The 13463-nt window shown below is 41.9% G+C and overlaps 1 protein-coding gene across 8 annotated transcripts in view; it reads left to right on the top strand.

Annotated features, from left to right (window-relative positions):
• Window positions 1–13463, top strand: part of LOC311253743 (uncharacterized protein) — a 47792-nt gene that overhangs the window by 30697 nt on the left and 3632 nt on the right. For 3 of the 8 annotated variants that reach the window (XR_014621855.1, XR_014621856.1, XR_014621857.1), the window contains one exon: window positions 1997–4098. The exons of 1 other annotated variant lie outside the window; for it this stretch is intronic. The gene's annotated coding sequence lies outside the window, so the exon portion shown is untranslated. Of the gene's footprint in view, window positions 1–1996; window positions 4102–13463 lie in introns of those variants that run through there. 4 more of the 8 variants (XM_084384225.1, XM_084384224.1, XR_014621853.1 and 1 more) reach the window with 3 other exon arrangements.

Genomic DNA, 13463 nt, shown 5'->3' with positions numbered 1-13463 from the left:
GTATGAAAATAACCATCGGTTGCTGTCCTAAACAAAATATTACAAAATCCTACCTTTACGTTATTGTAATCATTCTTAATGCCGGTCATCGGGTCAGAATTTCTGTTATCTGGTTAGATTAGTCATAAAATGGAAACTATTTTTCATGGTGGAGTGCTGAGGATGAATCGAGTCTCACAGCCTGTGGAAAGAAGCTTCTTGTTAGTCTAGTGATGCAGCACTAAAACAAACAAGCTGGTCAGGCCTGGTATTATTTGTTGTGAGCGCCTGTTCATAAGTGGACAGCTCCAAGTACAGGTGTGAATGCCTTAGGATTTTATGACTCAGACCGCAGTCAGTGGTGGTCTTGGCCACACGTGACCACATTCTTTTAGCACTGTGTAAGCACATGTGTCCTGGACCAGATTGAAGCACCGCCTGTTCAACTGATATTTTCTGTAGAGTGCTGATCACACTAAGACTCATTATGGGCATAGCCCCTTCAGAAACGTCCATAATGCAAAATAATTAATAGAATAAATGTCTGAGGTAAAACACAGCCCTCTATGCACTCTCCCCTCTCCTCCTCTCCTCTCCTTAGCAGCGGCGGTTAAATTTCAACAGTGGGGGGGACCCCTGGTGGAACGAGGAAGATGTAAGACACGTTTCACAGAGGCTCCGCTGGAATGATATTTTTTTTTTTTTACACTTTTATATTACACTTTTGTATTTTTTCTGCCAGCTTTAAGCCTTAATACTGCAGCCTTTTACTATAGGTAAACTTATTTTTTTACTTGCGGACACTCTATGATGGCAGGCCGAGGGAGAAATGATGCTTCTAAAACAGGCTGCGACAGGCCCCAGCCATCACCTGAGCAGCTAGATGCTAATGCTAATGCCACTGTGGCGAGAGCGGGTCTGAGTGTGTGTTTGTGTGAGCGTGTGTATGTGTAGTGTGTGTCGTCAACAACGCCACCTGGGATTTTAACCCAGGAAATAGCCATACAAGGCCAACACTAGGGCTGCAACTAACGATTATTTTGGTTGTCGACTAATCTAACGATTATTTTTTCGATTAGTCACAATTATTTTCGACTTTACCTCATATTCTCAGAGCAAATTAAAAACCCATGAAACATGTATTTGAAAACATAATATTTTGAAACAACTGCATTTTTAAATTGTTATTTTAATGAAACATAAATTCACAAAATAATACATTAAAGTGCAAGTTGTGATAACAAAAACATAATGTACAAATAACTTTACTATACTATAACTATACCTTTTTGAAATAGTGCTGCCAAGTCCAAAATTTCAAATAAAACTAGTAAATGTAAATAAAATTAAAAAAAATCCAGTACAAATGACTGTATAATTCACAAATTCTTCAAATTGCAATGCAGGAATGTGAGCATATCAACATACTCAGGTGTGAGGCTGGCTCTCTTCTTGGAGGTTATGTTCCCAGCAGCTGAGAACAGTCGCTCAGAAGGAGTAGAAGTGGCAGGAATGCACAAGAATGACCAGGCTAATGATGCAAGACTTGGATATTTTGCTTCATTTGACTTCCACCAAGATAGGGGATTAAAGTACATCAGTACCTGCAATGGGACAACAGATGAAAATTAGGCTTGTGAAAAAGTATGGCATGTTACAGTTGATGTTAAATGTTAATTAATAAGAACTGTTCTTATTTAAACACATAAATCTTGCCTCGTTGGTGATAGCTTGGTTGTGAGCATCCTGTTCAGCAGTCTCACTGTCAGTATCTGTTGAGGAGTCACATCCAAACAGTGAATCAAGAGACCCATTTGAAGTTCTCTTAGCACATGTAATGGCTTCCTCATTCTCACTGGCACACTGCCTCTTTGCAGTTTCTTCTTGCATGGACTGTAAGGCAAGAGATTGGACTTTACTTTGAAATTTCTGACACCAGGTTCAGTGTTCAGTTTCTGAAAACGCGGGTCCAGTGCAGCTGCAATGATCTGTGTGTTTGTGTTGTCATCTTTGACAGTGACTTCTCTGGACCAGCGTGCAGTTGTCTCCTGTGAAGCAGCTGCCTGGAATGCCAGAAACAGAAGCTGTATCATAGGTGGTCTGAGTGGACTTCTGAAGCCCTCTGACCAGAGGAGGCAGGGCAGAGGCGGTAGCATAGGTTTCACCACTCAGGTAGACAGTGGCACTTTCAAAGGCCTGAAGAGCTTTTGCCAGTTCCTCAAGCAAGGCCGACTGGTCTGGTTTCAGGTCGAGATGCTGTTTCCCTTTCTGTGTTACTGTTTGGGTTAGACAATGTTGCAGTCAGCGGCCATCTCTGTTCTAGCAGACGAGTCACCATGTAAAAGGTGCTATTCCACCTAGTAGAGACATCTTGGATAAATTTCTTCTCTGGGATTCCCATTTGTTTCTATTTGGTCTTCAGCTTGCTTGAGGCTAGTTCACTTCTTTTGAAGTGCTCTACAAGACACCTCGCTGCTCCTAGTGTTTTAGTGATCTGAGGATGTTTCAGAGCATGACCGATCACCTATTGTGGCCAAGTGTGGCCTGCACAGCGGACTGAATTCCACCCATGCTTTTCTTTCAAAATGTTTGCAGCCAGCACTGTGTCAACATTGGAGCCATTGTCATGGACAACAGCCACAATCTTGCTAGCAGGGACCTCAAACCTTGCCATGGCATACTCAATCCATGCAGCAATGTTAACTCCAGTGTGTCGTTCTTCCAGTGGCATGGTGGTGAGGCAGAAGCTAGTGAGTTCCCAGTCATCACTTAAAGTGACAAGTGATGCCAAAATATGCCTCTGTGGCAATACTGGTCCAGGCATCAGCTGTCAGGGCAATCTTGCTCTTAGTTGATTTAAGGACGTCTATAAGATAGATTAATGTTGAGTCGGTGTGTAGCTATGCCAAAACAATGTCGGACTCCGTAGTTTTCTCCGGGCCCCTGCCAAACCTAACCAGTGATGACATGTTCAGCCGCATGTCATCATTCAACCGCTGGCTGTCAAGGTGGTGTCCAGCAAACGATGTGGGCTTTGTTGATAATTGGCGGACTTTCTGGGGAAAACCTGGTCTCATTAGGAGAGACGGCATCCATCCCACTTTGGACGGAGCGGCTCTCATCTCTAGAAATTTAACCCATTTCATTAGCCAACAACCAGCCTGACAACCCAGAGTTGAGACCAGGAGGCAGAGCTGCAGTCTTACACGCTTCTCTGAGCTTCCATTAGATCAGTTGCTCCATTGAGACTGTGTCTGCCCCCCGACCACCTAAATTAATTAAATTAATCAAATCAAAAGTCCACAGAAGAGGAGTTGTGCATGAAAATCTAATAAAAATTAACAGCAACTCTGCAATCTCAAAACAAGACAAGAGAATTAAATGCGGACTCCTAAATATCAGATCCCTGTCATCGAAAGCTGTACTAGTAAATGACTTAATTTCAGACTGTAATATTGATTTATTCTGTCTTACTGAAACTTGGCTGCATCCTGAAGAATATGTCAGCCTGAATGAATCCACTCCACCCAGTCATATTAATACTCACATTCCTCGAGGCTCCGGCCGAGGAGGTGGTGTTGCAGCTATTTATGACTTAAGTCTGTCAATCATTCCTAAACCTAAATTAAATTATAACTCATTTGAAAGCCTTGTTCTGAGTCTTTCACATCCAACGTGGAAAACTTTACAGCCAGTTCTATTTGTTGTAGTGTATCGAGCACCTGGTCCTTACTCAGAGTTTTTATCTGAATTCTCTGAGTTTTTATCAAGTATAGTCCTCAAATCAGATAAAGTAATTATTGTAGGTGATTTTAATATTCATGTGGATGCCGTTAATGATAGCCTTAGTACTGCATTTATCTCATTATTAGACTCCATTGGCTTCTCTCAGTGTGTACATAAACCAACTCACTGTTTTGACCACACCCTTGACCTTGTTCTAGCTTATGGTATCGAGATTGAAAATCTAACAGTTTCTCCACAGAATCCTCTTTTATCAGACCATCACTTAATAACTTTTGAAGTTCTATTACTGGACTACACACCATTAGGCAAAAACTCCTTCACTAGATGTCTATCTGATAGTGCTGTAGCTAAATTTAAGGAAATTATACCGCTGGCACTAAATTCAATGCCATGTCTTAATATAATAGAGGACTCCTCCGCTAACCTCAGTTCCTCACAAATCGATCATCTTGTTGATAGCACTGCAGGCTCATTGCGAACAACACTGGACTCTATTGCCCCCCTGAAAAGGAAACCTATAAAGCACAGGAGGTTAGCACCCTGGTATAACTCGGATACCCGCAAATTGAAGCAAACATCACGGAAATTTGAAAGGAAATGGCGTTCCACCAACTTGGAAGAATCCCGCTTAGCCTGGAAAGATAGCCTTAAAATATATAGGAAGGCCCTCCGCAATGCCAGAGCAAGCTATTACTCGTCATTAATAGAGGAAAACAAAAACAACACCAGGTTTCTTTTCAGCACTGTAGCCAGGCTGACAGAAAGTCACAGCTCTACTGAACCATGTATTCCTACAACGCTCAGTAGTAATGACTTCATGAGCTTCTTTAATGATAAAATTTTAACTATTAGAGACAAAATCCATCATCGCTTGCCCTCAACTGGCACTATTGTATCTTTAAACACAGGAACCTCAGAAACAGTTGTAAATTCTGACTTATATTTAGACTGCTTCTCTCCCATCGACCTCCACCAACTAACTTCGATGGTTTCTTCATCTAGACCAACAACTTGTCTCCTAGACCCCATCCCAACTAGGTTGCTGAAAGAAACTTTACCTTTAATTAGCACATCTCTACTAGAAATGATCAACCTGTCTCTATTAACAGGATACGTACCACAATCCTTTAAACTAGCTGTAATTAGACCGCTCCTTAAAAAGCCTAATCTTGACCCAGAAGCTTTAGCCAACTATAGACCTATATCCAACCTCCCTTTCCTCTCCAAGATCCTTGAGAAAGCGGTCGCCAACCAGCTATGTGACTTTCTTCATAAAAATAGTTTATATGAGGATTTTCAATCAGGTTTTAGAGCACATCATAGCACAGAGACGGCACTGGTGAAAGTTACAAATGACCTCCTCATCGCTTCTGACGAATGACTTGTCTCTGTCCTGGTCTTACTAGATCTTAGTGCTGCATTTGATACCATTGATCATCACATTCTACTACAGAGACTGGAACACTTAATTGGCATTAAAGGACCCGCATTAAACTGGTTTATGTCCCATTTATCGGATCGATTTCAGTTTGTACATGTTAATGATGAGTCATCCCTGTATACCAAGGTTAGTCATGGTGTTCCTCAAGGCTCCGTGCTTGGACCCATACTATTCACCTTATATACGCTCCCTCTAGGAAATATAATTCGGAAACACTCCATAAACTTTCATTGTTATGCAGATGATACACAGTTATACCTATCAATAAAGCCAAATGAAACTAATCAGCTTACTAACCTCCATGCATGTCTCAAGGACATTAAGACCTGGATGACCTGCAATTTTCTGCTGTTAAACTCAGATAAAACCGAAGTTATAGTACTTGGTCCTAAACACCTTAGAGATGCATTATCTAATGATATAGCGAGTTTGGATGGCATTAACTTGGCCTCCAGCACCACCGTCAGGAATCTGGGAGTTATCTTTGATCAAGATATGTCCTTCAACTCCCACATAAAACAAATTTCAAGGTCTGCATTTTTTCATCTATGTAACATTGCAAAAATCAGGCCCATCCTGTCTCAAAAAGACGCAGAAAAGCTAGTCCATGCATTTGTTACGTCCAGGCTGGACTATTGTAATTCTCTATTATCAGGCTGCCCTAACAAGTCTCTAAAGAGTCTCCAGCTGGTCCAGAATGCTGCAGCACGTGTACTGACAGGAACTAAGAAAAGAGATCATATTACTCCTGTATTGGCCTCTCTGCACTGGCTCCCTGTAAAATCAAGAATAGAGTTTAAAATCCTTCTCCTCACTTACAAAGCTGTTAATGGTCAGGCACCATCATATCTCCAGGAGCTCATACTACCCTATCACCCAACTAGAGCATTACGCTCCCAGAACGCAGGATTACTTGTAGTTCTTAAAGTCTCCAAAAGTAGAATGGGAGCCAGAGCCTTCAGTTATCAAGCTCCTCTTCTGTGGAACCATCTTCCTGTTTTGGTCCGGGAGGCGGACACCCTCTCTACCTTTAAGAATAGACTTAAGACCTTCCTCTTCGATAAGAGCTTATAGTTAGGGCTGGGCCAGGACAGGCCCAGGCCTGTCTTGGACCAGCTCTTAGTTATGCTGCTATAGGCCTAGTCTGGGGGACAATGACACACTGAGCTTCTCTCTCCTCCCCTCTCCTCTCCTCTCCATCTGTATACATTATGCCTGTATACATGCCCCATCTCTGCATGTCACTGACTTACTTCTTCCCCGGAGTCCTTGTGCTTTCTAGTCCTACAGGCTCCCATGGATCCTGGCCGCGCCCGGGTCGTGGATCGTGGATGCACCCACTGCTATGGCCCTGCCTGATCGTGGATGCGCCTACTGCTATGGCCCTGCCTGATCGTGGATGCGCCTACTGCCATGACCCTGCCTGACACCCACCACTACTGTCTCTAATATTAGTCACATCTCTGTTACATACGTTCCACTACTATTATTGTAATGCATTACTACATACCATCCTTACCATTAATCACTACTACTGTTATCACTAGTAATCACATTTCCATGTGCATTTCATTATTATTGCTGTAATACATCTTAATGTACTTTCACTCCTGTCAACCATCGCTTATAATTGAATACATTGTGATCTCGTTGATCTGCTCTGTACATGCGACATCTATTGCACGTCTGTCCGTCCTGGGAGAGGGATCCCTCCTCTGTGGCTCTCCCTGAGGTTTCTTCCGCATTTTTTTTTTCCCTGTTAAAAGGGCCTTTTTTTTGGGGCAAGTTTTTCCTCACTCGAATCGAGGGTCGAAGGACAGAGGGTGTCGTCTCTGTACAGATTGTAAAGCCCTCTGAGGCAACTGTGATTTGTGAATTTGGGCTATACAAATAAAATTTGATTTGATTTGATGTCATTGACTATCATGTTGACGATGCTTTCTGTCAAGACTTGAGCCATTGGAGGGGTTCATGTGCCTCTTCTGACAACAAAGTCATCTACACGCCTTTTCTTGGCACTGGAACTACTAAAAGAGAGAACAAAACAGAATTGTGTATCATTTAAGAAGCTGAAATCTATGCATCATCACGTTGTCATGCCTGATAGTAATTATTACAGTTTTTAATTGATTACATATCTTACAAATGAATTATTATTGTTATAAATCATTGCATTAAGTGGAGGTTTACTATTCAGTGTCTTATCCAATTTATATTATTACTGTTTTGTACTGATTTAATATCCTACACATGAATTATTACTGATATTGTTGCTGTCAGACAAAAACCTCTTATTTGCAAATTTGACTTTTTTCGACTATTTTTTTATAATCGATTTTACTGGCCACCCTTCACGTCTGTATACATTATTAACCAATGAATGTATTCAAAGAGCTTATCTCCAGCCGGCCTCTTGTCATGTTATGATGCACGGCAGAGCTTGGGTTCACAACAACCGCAGTTGTTGTTGTCATTCGAGATCTGTTGCATTTTTAATAACTTTGAATTTTAATAAATCACTTTTTGGTTGCACACTATTGGATGAATATGTCCATTTCCGTTCTATTTGCTCGTAGGTTTGTAGCTTACTACCTACAGTTGGTACTAGTTTCAAATGGAGGTTTCCCTCACGGAAAGCGTGATTCACGCGTTGCGTGAAATTGTAGGTCACATTGTAGCCACTAGGTGGAAGCATCATACTGAAATGCAGCTCAAAAGATTTGGGGATAATTCCACATTTGACCACAACATAGCTGCAATGGAGAGTGGCGCTGTTCATAGGCCATAGGCTACTTAATTTGCAGCTGTGGTCGAGAGAGCTAGAGAGTGAATGGAGAGAGGGAGCGCTACGCCGGTAAATCAGATCAATGTTGTTTTTTATTGTTTCACAGTGGTTACGTTCAACAGGATCAGTGGTTCTCATGGGGGTCCTGTCCCCCTCCATATTTTTGATCTCTCCTGTAGCCTGGCCGGGTCTGGCTCCAAGTTTTAGCAAATTGTCTCATATCTATTTTCTGCAAGTTCTCGTGAATGTAACAATCCACTTATAGCCCACGATCGCTCGTTTAAACAGTCTCTAAGCTGCTTCGGTCGTGCCAGCAGCCTGGACCCGATGCAGCTGGACTCACGAGCGGAGCATTAATGCACATCTGTCTGCAGCTGCTCCAAACACACAATTTGAAGGGACAGATTAGATGTTAATTTTGTTAACAGTGACTTTGTTGATACTACTTTAATCGTAGAATGGAGCCACAACGGGCTGATTTCAGCCAAGAGCAGCAGGTTGTTTTAATGGAAAGTAGGCTATGAGCGATACAAAAAAGCTGATCACAGCCTGAAGCAACAGTGTTGCTGCAAATATAACAAGAGGAGGCTGCTTTTAATTTCTGACAGCTGAACATTGCGCTTTTAAATATGAAGCTTACCCAAACAAAAAACTAGAGCAACAACTGTCATTTTTTAAATTGTGTTTTCATATATTTCACCGATTGTAATAGAATGCGAGTGTGTTTTATTGAAAGCGAGACTGGGTGTGTGTATGAAAATCGCTACAGTGAACTGGTGCTTTGGTTTTTAGGTGCTCTACAATCTCATAGTTTCAAAGAAAATGGATTGATTGATTTATACTTAACGAAATGAAACGAAAACAATATATATTATATTACTATATTGTTGCAACTTTAGAAAATATAATCCAGGGGAAAAAAGGCTTACAAACATGGACCAAAACAGCTCAGTAATACGCACAAAAATCCAAAAGAAACGAAAATGAACTAAAAAAAATAACTAAACATCATGAAGTGGTCTCAATCTGTGTTTTACGCATGCCTCTGTGCATCTGGCACATGTGTCTTGGAGTTCTGAATGGAGGCTGTATGTTCAGCTCCCCTTACATGTGAAATTTATTACATGAAACACGACGAAATTTCTTCACTTATGAACTGAAAAGTGTGAGGAGAGCTACTGTAGGAACCGGTTTTTCTGTTCAAAGCAAACAGCTGTGTGAAGTACTGTGGGGGGCAGGACTTTTGTCTGACAATGTACTTGAGTGAAGTATCCACAAACACACCCATTGGTCAGTGTAAGTGTGACTCCATCTCTTTTTACTTTTTAAACACACACTAAAATTATGGAGCGTGAGCATGTAGTTGACGCGTGTCTTAGGCCACAAAAACTCCACAGTTCTTTCTCACGTGGGTTTATTGAAACCTTTATTCAAGTTACAACAAAAAATAAAACTGTAGCAATCCAAAATCAGGCAATAATCATTAGCACGGTCAAAAACTAGTGTGCTCTCCTCGCCTCCATAATCATCACTGAACCAAAGTACGCACGCATCACGTTACGCACATCTCAGCCAATAAGAAGAGCGCAGTTGTTATTAACTAATAGGCACTCTTATAACCTCAAATATACAAAATCAGAATAAATCCAACAAATCTAAATTATTTATCACCTTATGTGTAATATACAAAATGGCTCCAACAGTCAGAGATAAATGGAGGATGCTAATGTGTTACATTGTGTCCAGCTGTCGTCACAGCAATTATTACAAGCACACCTATTGGTCAGAGATAAATGGAGGCGCTAATATGTCTATTAAGCTCATTACTTTCAATAGAGCCGAGAAGATGGAACATAGGAAAATATTTTTCATTCTAGTTTTAGAGGCTGCATTTAAAAAAAATATATATAAAAAAATAAAGTTATTACTTTACATCACGTTCATAAGATGTGTAGTGACTGGAATTCAGACTTCCCAAAAATATAAGATATATACATGGTAGCCTACGTGCTTCAAATAAAACATTTTTGTTTAAAAAATCGACAGGTATACAGAACAGTGCAGTATAATATACAGTAGGTAATTTAAAGCAGAGTGTGTCCTCAGATCTGCGTAGTGTGCGCATCAGTCTTTCAGCAGGAGATCCTTCGGCCCTGGGCATTTTTCGCCGTCTGCCATGCAGTCACATGCCAGTCGGTCCTCCCTTTAATGCTATGACCTGTTCAATGACTTTGTCCAAGTGATCTATGTATTTGTTGCAGGCCTCTTTGGTGAGCTTATATTTCCAAAATGACTCTATTGCGGAGATCAGTTCATCTCTGTTTTTGGGTTTGGCCTCACAGCGAATGTAGCGTTTCATTGAAGCCCAGACTAACTCGATCGGGTTCAGATCCGGCGACCTAAGAAATTTTTGCTGAGCATAAGGTTTGTTCTAAATTAAATAAAAGCCTGTCCCATACAGACGCGTGTCTCTCTAAAGGGGTCCGCTCGGCACACACACACCCTCCAAAAAAAAAAAAAACTATTGGCAGAAGTCCGGGCCGTGAGAACCGGCAGTCTACCTCTCGTATGGATAATCCAACGGATTTGATCTGGAAAATCCCTTGTTGTGATAGACTCATGTGTTTTCATAATCTACAGTAGCCTATCATAAAGTGGATACAATCACCGCAACTCTGTCCAGAGCTTCGCTACTTTTATTTCCGTATACTTGGTAACAGTAACCCAGGTACAAGGATCCCCCCCTCCCCGCTTGACTTGAAATTAAAAAAAGTGACACAGGCTATTGCCCGTTCCTTCATGAGAAATCATCCAGCAACACACTCAATCAAACAAGGTGGGGAATGAGAAATCTGCGGCACTACTGTACAGTAGTTCGCTCATTTTAAAAATACAGACGGGTGTGTTTCGAGCTGACGAGACTGAGGACCGAAAAAAGAGAGTGAGACGTATACTGTAGCTGCCGTCGTTACATTTGTCTCATTGAAAAACTATACTGTATTACAGTGGCGAGCGGTGACCTTTTACTGTGGTCATGCTGAAGTGTCAATACCATGCGCGCCCGTAAGGGGGGTATTTATTTATTAATAAAAAATATAATATGGTTTTTAACTACTACAGTGGAAACCGCTTATAGTGATCACGTTGGTCCAGAGTACATTTGATCACTATAAGCGGTTGATTGCTAAAACCGAATTGTTATTATTTCACTTATTTTTTTGTGCAGAACATAATCTAAATGCCAGTTGTATAGTTTTTCAATGAGAAAAATGTAATGAAACGGTCGTCAGCGCGATCCTCTCGTCAGCTCCAAACTCACCCTTCTGCACCTCAATCACAGACCACAGCTGGTTTTCCACACAGCATTTACAGTAACTCACGTGACACGTCTCAGATCAGTAGGCGCTGCTGCCGGTGTGTTTTTAAAATGAGCGAACTAGGCTAGTAGCGCCGCAGATTGACAGATCTGACACTTGTTTGACAGAGTGTTTCGAGATGGTTTTCATGAATGAACAGGCAATATGTCACTGTCAGACCGGATCGTTTGACGGGAGGGGGGGTCGGCCAGTTTTTGTGATATTTACTTCAGGAGTAGGCCGTCCACTTGAAATTATAGTTTTCTTTTCCTCAAAAGTTCTCCGCGAAAACGGCACTGAACGCAAAGACTGAATAGAATTAATATTTTCACTCATTTTGACCGGGCTACACGATGAAATGAACCACTGACAGTTTCCCGCTGAACAATTCAAACAAGTCAGTTTTGCGCATGCGCGTTGGCAGATAAGCTGCTTCACTGACAGCTTTTTTGCCATTCAAAATGCTCATCTACAGTAAACACAGCCTCTAGCAGTAACTGTACTACTCTGTGTCACAGTGCGCACGCGCGAAACAAGCTGTCAGCTTTCCAGCTTTTCGCAAGCAAAACGGGACAGATTAGGCACGGATTTAAGACCAAAACAGTAGAACTAAGGTATTGTATAATTGAACACACTGCCAGATTAATATTTTCAATTATTTTTATTGAAGGGCTTGGGCATGCACTGCATTTATAGCTTATTAAGACCGCTCGCCCATGCTGTATTATTATTATATTGCATTCCCCATTTGTGCTCACTGCCCCGTGCTGCTGTCTTATGGAGGCGTCCTGCTGCTCACAGATGCCACCTGGCGGTTGTTTGGGCACATTGCAGCTTCTGGTGAAAACACAATTACTCCTCCAAAAAAAAAATCTGTGTGACTCTCCCGTGACTCATGCGTGAAATCCTCCAAATGAAACTAGTACCCACTGTACAGTGACACGTAAATTTAATACCATATATTGAAGATAGGAGGCTTCTGCTTGACAGCGACGATATGCTACAAACCACTACAAAACAGATAGGCTACGGCTGTAAGTCACTGATAACGAAGACAAATAACTTTTATCGGTTCAACTCGTGAATTTACCCTTCTGGCGTACATGCCACCACAGCTCCAGGGTGCTTACGTTTCAGGTGCTCATGCATGGCTGTAGTGCTGCCATGAAATGACAGCTGTGTTTGACAAAATTTGCACATCACATGTGAGTGACGCCGAGATCGAAAAGTGGCCAAAGGTATGTTGATTGCCGCTCAGCGGCTTATACCGATGCCTAGAGTCTTATGCCGTTCCACGGAGAGGTGGCCAAAGTTATGTCTATTGCTGCTCAGCGGCTTATACCTATGCCTAGCTTTATGCCGTTCCTCGGAGAGGTGGCCAAATTTATGTCGATTGCTGCTAAGCGGCTTATACCGATGCCTAGAGTCCTATGCCGTTCCTCGGAGAGGTGGCCAAAGTTATGTAGATTGCTGCTCAGCGGCTTATACCGATGCCTAGCCTTATGCCGTTCCTCGGAGAGGTGGCCAAAGTTATGTCGATTGCTGCTCAGCGGCTTTTACCGATCCCCAGACTCTTATACCGTTCCTCGGAGTGGTGTGCCGCTGTTATGCCGCTGATATTCCGCCGACACATGACGGTGTGTGCCGCTAGAGAGCGTTATGCTTCTGAGAGACTGTTGGATGGGTACCGTCCCCTGATGGATATGCAAATGTAATGCCACTGGGCTGGTTTTACGACAAGTGCTGCCGTAAATGTATACATTGTTGTAGTCTTTTTTGACATTGCTAACTTAACACATTGCCGTAAATAAAGGAACGTAGGCTATGTGTTTCTTTTGGATGTTATGTTGGTGGGATGTAGGCATATAGACAGTAATTACACTTGGGATTCTTGCGATATGATAGCAAAGTAATATGTCTAAATTTGGGCCTATACACTACTTAAAGCTAATGAAAGCGATAGCCTTAGCTAACATGGCTACTGTTAGCCCAGCCACCGTAGCCAGTCTGACTAATCGATAGCAGAAACTTTGAGCCAACCAACTAAACAATACTTACTGACAGGCTTCCTTTACTAGGAGAACACAAGAATACATTACTTCATATAAAATCTACTTCGACGAACATTATCCATTGTGGCATATTATGTATCATG

This window comes from Pagrus pagrus (assembly GCF_965226575.1).
Source record: "Pagrus pagrus genome assembly, contig: HAP1_SCAFFOLD_40, whole genome shotgun sequence".
Classification (NCBI taxonomy): domain Eukaryota; kingdom Metazoa; phylum Chordata; class Actinopteri; order Spariformes; family Sparidae; genus Pagrus; species Pagrus pagrus.
Note: the sequence above shows the minus strand (reverse complement) of the source record. Positions and strands in the feature narration are given on the sequence as shown.